Below are 8,029 nucleotides of genomic sequence, written 5' to 3'. Positions count from 1 at the left end.
AATTCAAATGGAAAAAAGGGAAAGCAAGAATAGACAATTATGCAAATCTACTGTCCACTGTAAATTCTAGGGATAGCAGGAGGAGAAAGGGAAATAGAGAATAGAGAAACACACAGAGTCCACTCTGAGTCAGATTTCTTCCCCAAAATAACTCACAAACGAGTATCAGTGAATTCAGAAAGCAGAAGAAGGAAGGAAGAAAATAAGACATGAACAAGAAAAAAAAAAAAAAATAGCAGTGAGAGGAGTTTTTTTTTTTTTTTAATTAGCTAGGAGGAGGGAAAAATGGAAGAGTGGAGGGAAAAGGTAGAGTGAAACAAGTTCCTCTCACAATGGATAGGACACCCAGTCACCTAGTAACGTAAAAAATAAATAAATAACAGTTAATTTTGGTCAACCTGAAGAAGGGGGGAAAAGGGACACGTGTGTTTATATAATAATAATAATAAAATAAAATACAGTAAAAAAAAACACCCTAATAGTCTGCAGCTTGGATGCCTCCAGATTGGCTCAGGCAGCCTGAGCAAAGGCAGCCAATTGTAAGCAGTATCAAAAACAAACAAACAAACAACAACAAAAAAACTTCCAGGTAGTCTTCCCCCCCCATGGTTGAGGCTCTGATTGGTCAGATATTTTGACACTCAAATAGAGCTCTAGTGACTCAGAAAAAAAAAAAGGGAAGGAATTAAAAAAGGAAAAGGATTGGAATGACACTCCTGGTGATCCAGGAATCTTGGTAAGGAAAAAAGCTCAGCTGGAAGCCTGCTAGAAGTAGGAGCAGCTATCCTAACCCTGGGGTCTGGTTCTGGGGTGGGAGGGAGGGGTGAGCTTCAAAAATAATCAAAAGATTTCCTTTCTTTTGCCCCCATTTTCTAATCCAAGAGTGAGCTATAGGACCCCTCCTTGGTGTCACACTTAGGACCCCTTATTCACCCTCTTGCTGGCAGCCCATTATCTTACCCAATCCAGCAAATCCTATGTCACAAGCCACTGCTTGTTGGAGCTCACACCACCTTGGATTTTCCCCAGCCCTATCATATTTCTGAGGTGAATTTTCTTTTTTCTTCTTTTTTTATTTGGATGTTAATGGTTTATAGTATAATTACTGACATATGAGTGCAATTTCTCATCTGACCGTATTAAGTGTTTGCAAAACACCCTCAACCACAGGCTACGTCCTTTTCCACCATCATGCACCAGGACCAGAGTTGTTTTCAGGGGGAAAAAAAGTCAAATGAAGTTTTATATTTTAAACTAATTAACCTTAATATTTTGTAATAGTTTTATGTTTACATAAAATCTGAATATAGTGCAGAGAGTTCCTGTGTAGTTCTATCCAGCTTCCTGCTAATAAGCATCCTACAAAACAATTTTGCATTTGTTGCAACCACAAAACCGATATTGTATATTGATAGCAATCAATCTCTAGACATTATTTGGATTCTAATAATATTCCCACTAATGTTCTTTATTGTATTCCAGGATCCTATCAAGAAATTACACTAGACTGGATTCACCATGTCACTTTTATTTCCTCTTGTCTCTGAGAATTTCTTAGCCTTTTCATTTCACATTGAGAAATACTAACAGAGTAAGAAAGAAACTGCCCCTCAATTCAGGTGTGCCTCTCTCAGCTAGACTGTCTTGGGGGCATCGAGACCACAGAAGCAAAGCGCCATTCATTCTCACTACATCCTACCAAATCTTACATATTATCAACAAGACATCAGTCTAATTTTAACCTTGACAGAATATTTTCATAGGAATTACTCCATGTGACTTTTTTTTTTGAGATTATGGAGTAAACAACCTTTCATCCTTAGCTCAGTTTTACAAAGGCAGACCCTAAATTTAGCTCTGGAACTAAGGTGCTATGATTATCACCCCATAAACCTCTTGATGGTAGATACCCTGGCCATGTCTTCAAAATCATACTGTAAAAAACATTTATAAAAAGCAATATCTTATCATGATTTCCAGTATAAATCGAATTTAGTGCTTCTATGTTTAAGAATGCTCATGATTTAATTATATGTGGAATCACCATATTACAGTTATAAACTTAGGCTTGTCTGAGAAAATTCCAAATGTTATCGGAATGTCCAATCAACCAAATAACTAACAACTGACAAACTACATAAACTGATATCATGACTTAAATTCACAGTTTGAATAAATTTTCTTCTTTTATATATTTATTTATTTTCCCTTTTGTTGCCCTTTTTTAAAAATTGTTGTTATTGATGTCGTTGTTGTTGTCTAGGACAGAGAGAAATGGAGAGAGGAGGGGAGAGAAAGACACCTGCAGACCTGCTTCACCACCTGTGAAGTGACTCTCCTGCAGGTGGGGAGCTCAAACCAGGATACTTACATGGCCCTTGCGCTTTGCGCCACATATATTTAATCCTCTGCACTGCTGCTGGACTCCAAATTTTCTTTTTAAAACTGGTTATTTTGTGTGTAATAGTCATATTCTATGTTTTTTTCAATATGTAGGCTTTCTTACCAGAGCCTAAAATGGGCCTAGAAGAATGTTCCTTAGTCATCAGTAACACGGGTTGTGACTACAAAAAGAAACAGAAACTGAGCATTTATGCTGCTTAAGTTTCAGATAGATGAGGGCTTTAATAAATGTCCCTCTGAAAGTTTTAGTAACAGTAATTATCATTATTATAATTATAGCAAAAATTATAATAGCCGACATAATTTAATTCTTACCATGAAACAAGTCTCTATACTAAATGATAATTTCATTTCCTTTTCCAAATAAAATTGGTCAAATCCTATTAATACCTTCAGTCTACAATGCTCAGAGTGAGAAACCCAAATTCATACAGATCTTACTTCTAAAGCATTTAACTTTGTTGGGCTATCAAGGAAAAAATTTTTAAGTTTGGATTTCTTTGTTACTTAGGTAACAGAAAACCAAAATCACGGTGTTGGCAAGATTAGGTTCTTATGAGACACGTCTTCTTGCCTGGTAGTTGCCTAGCATATTGCTATGTATTTTCAAGATTCTTCCTCTGAGTGTGTACATCACTGAGCCCCTCTACCCACCCAAATTGCTTCTTCCTATAAGAACATCAGTAAAACTAGATTCATGATTCATGTTTGTTTTAACTTAATCACCTATTTGAAGATGATACCTTGAAATCCAATTACAGTATGAGGTGCTAGGATTTAGGACATTAACATGTTGGTTCGAAGAGTCTATAATTCAACCCATAACCAGAACTGTAATTAAGGCCATAGCCATATGACTCCAAAGACAAGTTTTTGACTACTCAGCTCATCTGTGTGGTGACCATCATAGTACTTAGAGTAGTAAAATCACCAGAATTTTAAGCCTGCTTATCACCATGGAAGTTCATTCAGGAATCTCCCTCCATATGATGCAATGAGGAACTGAGAACATAGCAGTGGTACTTATTAGCTTTACTATTTATCCTATCCTATCATTTTTAAGCAGCTGGTCTTAGAAGGTTCACCTACATTTCTGCTTTAAATTGTTGCTTATTTAAGCCTCACTCATATGTTTATTCAATAAGTACTCAGTGACTGTTATATTCCATGTATTTTTTAAGAACTCTAGAAATATCAACCAATTTAATCCTTGTAATAAACATGAAGCAATATTATACTCTTTTCTTATTAACTTTATTTATTTATTGTATAGAGACAGCCAGAAATCAAGAGGAAGGGGGAGACAGAGAGGGAGAGAGACAGAGAGACACCTACAGCTCTGCTTCACCACTTGCAAAGCTTTTCCCCCACAAGTGGGGACCGGGAGCTTGAACCTGGGTCCTTGTGCACTGTAACATGTGCACTCAACCAGGTGCACCAGCACTTGGGCCCTATTATACTCATACTACAGGTATGAAATAAAAGTTCAAAGAGATTAAGTAAGTTCCCACCAATTACCTCACTTGAGATGGACCCAAAACATAAAGAAGACAATTTAGAGATGTCCCCCCCTTGCAGAAATTTCAGCTGAATTTTAGTTTTTTTCTCTATTTCTTACCCTGTATTGAAGATTGATAATTACCATAACACTATATTTTTAAAGAGATGTATTTATGGTTGTTGGTCTTTTTTTTCCCCTCCACTGTTATATATACTACTAAACAATTTCAACTAGAGCTCTTATTGAATTTATATGTTTCAAAAAAAGTAAAGAAATCTGTGAGTTTTCTCTATTGAATTTTTGAACTGGGAACATTTGTAATGACAAAATGACTTTTTTAAACAATGAAAGGGAAATGAAATCACTGTTAGAAAACATACAAGGATAGGCCAGGAAATCTAAGGAAGATAAAATACAGACAGGACTAGGTCAATGAAGAAATAGCTTAAAATAGCAACTGTGAGTACTCTTTCCGTGAGTACTCTTTGCCTAAGATCCTCAAGCAGCAGAAGTCATAATAGAAGACAAAAAGAGAAGTTGTGATTAAAGCATTTGTTCAATAGTTACAACCAGACCACCAGAAATAACTAGTGATCAATTTTCCTTAGAGTTAGCAATGATCTGAAGCTAAATCATAGAGTTGTTCTTTTAGAGATAAGACTTCTAATGAGGTTTTTTTTTTTTGCTTTTTAAAAAATATTTTATTTTTTTAATTTCTTTTATTTATCTTTAATTATTTATAGGATAGAGACAGCCAGAAATTGAGAGGGGTGGGGTAGATAGAAAGAGAGACAGAAAGACACCTGCAGCCCTGCTTCACCACTCGTGAAGCTTTTCCCCTGCAGGTGGGGTCTAGTGAGTTTTAAAAGAATTATAACATTATCGGGGAGTATATCGATAATAGTTCTTCTGAAAGGTTGAAGCTAGGGAATGAAACATAGAAGAAAAGTCAAAACAGTTCTGAATGAGATGGACCAAGCACTAACCCTCAGAGAATCTCTCCTTGCCTTGATACAACTGCCTGCCTCTCTTTCTTGCAGCCCACAGGGCAACCAGCCTAACAAAAGCATGTAGGACCATAGCCATTACTCTTGTTCAATAGACAAATAGCAACTCAGAACATTTGCAAATATGAGTGGATATCAAAGGATTACTGAATAATCCAATTAACCAAATGAAAAAACACTAAGAGTCAGCAAAATGGCTCACTTGGATATTACACTGCTTGTCCATGTGTGAGCTACTCAGTTTGAGCTTGCTACCCACTACATTAAAAGGAGCTTCAGTCTATGGTCTCTGTCACTTTCTGACTTGCTGCATCTCTGTCAAAGAAAAGCACTGGACATTAAGATGTAACTGAAACAAATAAAGAGACATCAACATAGTGAAAATAGAAGGGAAGAAAAGAATAAACATAACATAACGTTGTAAGATTCTTAAAGAAATATAAAATAATATTGATCCAACAACAACAAAAACAATCTACCACGCACAAAAAAAAAGGTATAATAAAAATGTGTTGCAAAATAAGTTGCTAAAAATAATCACTGATAAAGTTTGAGCTATCTGAAAATTCAACTAGTCATCTGTATGTCAAAATTCAGAAATTCTGGGGGTTGGGCCATAGCGGAGCTGGTTTAAGCGCATGTAGAGTGAAGCGCAATGACTAGCATAAGGATCCTGGTTGGGGCACCCAGGTCTGGCTCTCCACCTGCAGGGGAGTCACTTCACAAGCGGTGAAGCAGGTCTGCAGGTGTCTCTCTGTCTCTCCCCCGCTGTCTCCCCTCCTCTTTCCATTTCTCTCTGTCCTAACCCTCCTGCAGGTAGGGAACCAGAGGCTTGAACCGGGATCCTTACACCGGTCCTTGCGCTTTGCGCCATGTGTGCTTAATGTGTGCTAACCAGCTGTGCTACCGTCCGACCCCCATAAGTAGTTCTTATAGAGAATAAAAGTGTGCTTTTCTATAGCATATGACAGAGTAGTTTATTTTAAATTTATTTATTTTTTGTGAGATAATAAGAGAGACCAGCACACCACTCTAAACTGACATATACAAAGTCAGGGATCCAACCCAGAAACACATGTGTGCAAATTCTGTGCTATAACTGCTGAGTCACCTCTTGGCTGCACCCACGCATTGGTATACACACACACACACACACACACACACACACACACACACACACACTCCCATACTGACTAAGCTAAGGGAAGAATGGCTATTATGAGGAGACTGTAGAGTCTGAGATATTGCTCACTGGGCAAGGTGTCAGCCTTGGCAAATGGATGGCATAGGTACCACACTGGAGTGCTGTGACGCTGGAAGAAGCTAGCTATAGTCTCCTCATTTCCCTTCTCTAAAAAAAAAAAAAAAAAAAAAAAAAAAAAGTCTACCTGGAGCAATGAAATCATACCTTGGCCCCAAACACACACACACACACACACACACACACACACACACACACACACACACACACACTGCATAATTATTTGGAGGTTGTAGTTTTTGAGTCCAATCTGCAATTTGATAGCCTTTAGAAGCAAATGTAACTTTGCATCATTGTTGAGCAGTCATCAATTAATCCATGATTACAAGCATACTGTTCAGATAATATCAATTAAGAGACATCTCTGACACCGTAGGTGTAGTATGTGTGTGTCACCCTGGAAGTGGATGGTAATAGATGTGCCAGTCAGTGTGCCTGCCGTGTTTCCTTCTCCCTCTGGTTAAAGGATACTGCCCAGAAAGTCATTCAGGAGGGGGGGGCGGGTGGGCAACAGAATAAGAAAGCAACATTGTTACAGAGTTTTGCACAGGAATAGCTAATGACTGGCCTAGTGTCAATAGTTACCTTGATGGTTCTTGTGCTATCACGATTCAAGTTTCCGAATTCAGTTAAATTCCTTTTCTTAGGAATTTAAAACTCAGAATCTGAAGAGATTTAGATGAAAGCTAACAGTGTCAGAAAATTGCTGTGAAAAGGTCTATGCACCGCACTCATGAAGACCTTGGAGCTTTGAGTGCACAGTTTTTCTCCAGCTCAAGTAACCCAAGACTCTGTCATATAGTATGTTTTCTTTGCTTTTTGTGTGCTGAGGCTTTACATCTTCATGATGCCACCACTTCCTAGGGGACTCCCTTCTACATTTTTTTTTATTTCAGGCAGAGACAGAATGGGAGAGAGAGAGAGAGAGAGAGGAAGACACCATTCCACCAATGATGAAGCTACCATGTAGTGCAGTGGGGTTAGAACCAGTTCCATGCTCATAGGAAAGTGTGTGCTCTGCTAAGTGAATTGTTTCCCAGCACCTCTGTGTTTGTTAATCATTTCCAAGGAATTTCATCTCCTTCATTAGACCATGTGTATCCCTCCCAAATAATTAATTACTCCTTTGACTTAGAGAAGCTTTGTGTGCAACCAAAATCTGTCTGATGGAGAGAATAGCCTGGTACTTAATATTCAGAAGGAGGAGTTTGGTGACTGCTGTCCACTAAAATGATGGGACTAGCAGAATCTGTTTATAACAAGCCAAAGTTTTATCACAACAGTGGTTTTGAAGTGGCTTTCTCAACAATAGTGAGTTTTTAATATAAGGCATTTTTTTTTTGTTTTCTTTTGAAAGGTTATTAGACTTTGGGTTGGAAGTCTCAAGTTTTCTCAACATTTTCAGTCTTTTAAAAATGGGATTCAGATAAAATAAAAACAAGATAAAACCTTAAATTTCCCTTTAAGGAAGCTTTGTTTTTCAGCTGCAATGAAAAATAGTAAGTATAGATTTTCAAAATCTGGGGACAATAAAAATGCTTTGGAGAGATCAGGCTGACCACTCTCATTTTTTTTTTTTTCATTTAATCTTTCTCCTGGAAAATGCTTCCTAGAGCTCCCCAGAAAAAGAAGTATGCTCTTTATGGTAGGCAACTGTAAGACACCATCAGCAAGGTCTTGGAATTCTTTTTCTAGACACAACAAAAGTTCACAGAACTACATGAAGCAATATCATTAAGTATATACCAGTGGAGAAACAGAAACACTCATTCTGAAGTTATATCTGAACAAAGAATAAACAAGTAAACAAGAATTGCATCCACACCGTACACTAGCCTAACACTCCCCCATTTAAAT

Source organism: Erinaceus europaeus, chromosome 1, assembly GCF_950295315.1.
Source record: "Erinaceus europaeus chromosome 1, mEriEur2.1, whole genome shotgun sequence".
NCBI classification, from domain to species: domain Eukaryota; kingdom Metazoa; phylum Chordata; class Mammalia; order Eulipotyphla; family Erinaceidae; genus Erinaceus; species Erinaceus europaeus.
This window is presented reverse-complemented; position numbering follows the sequence as displayed.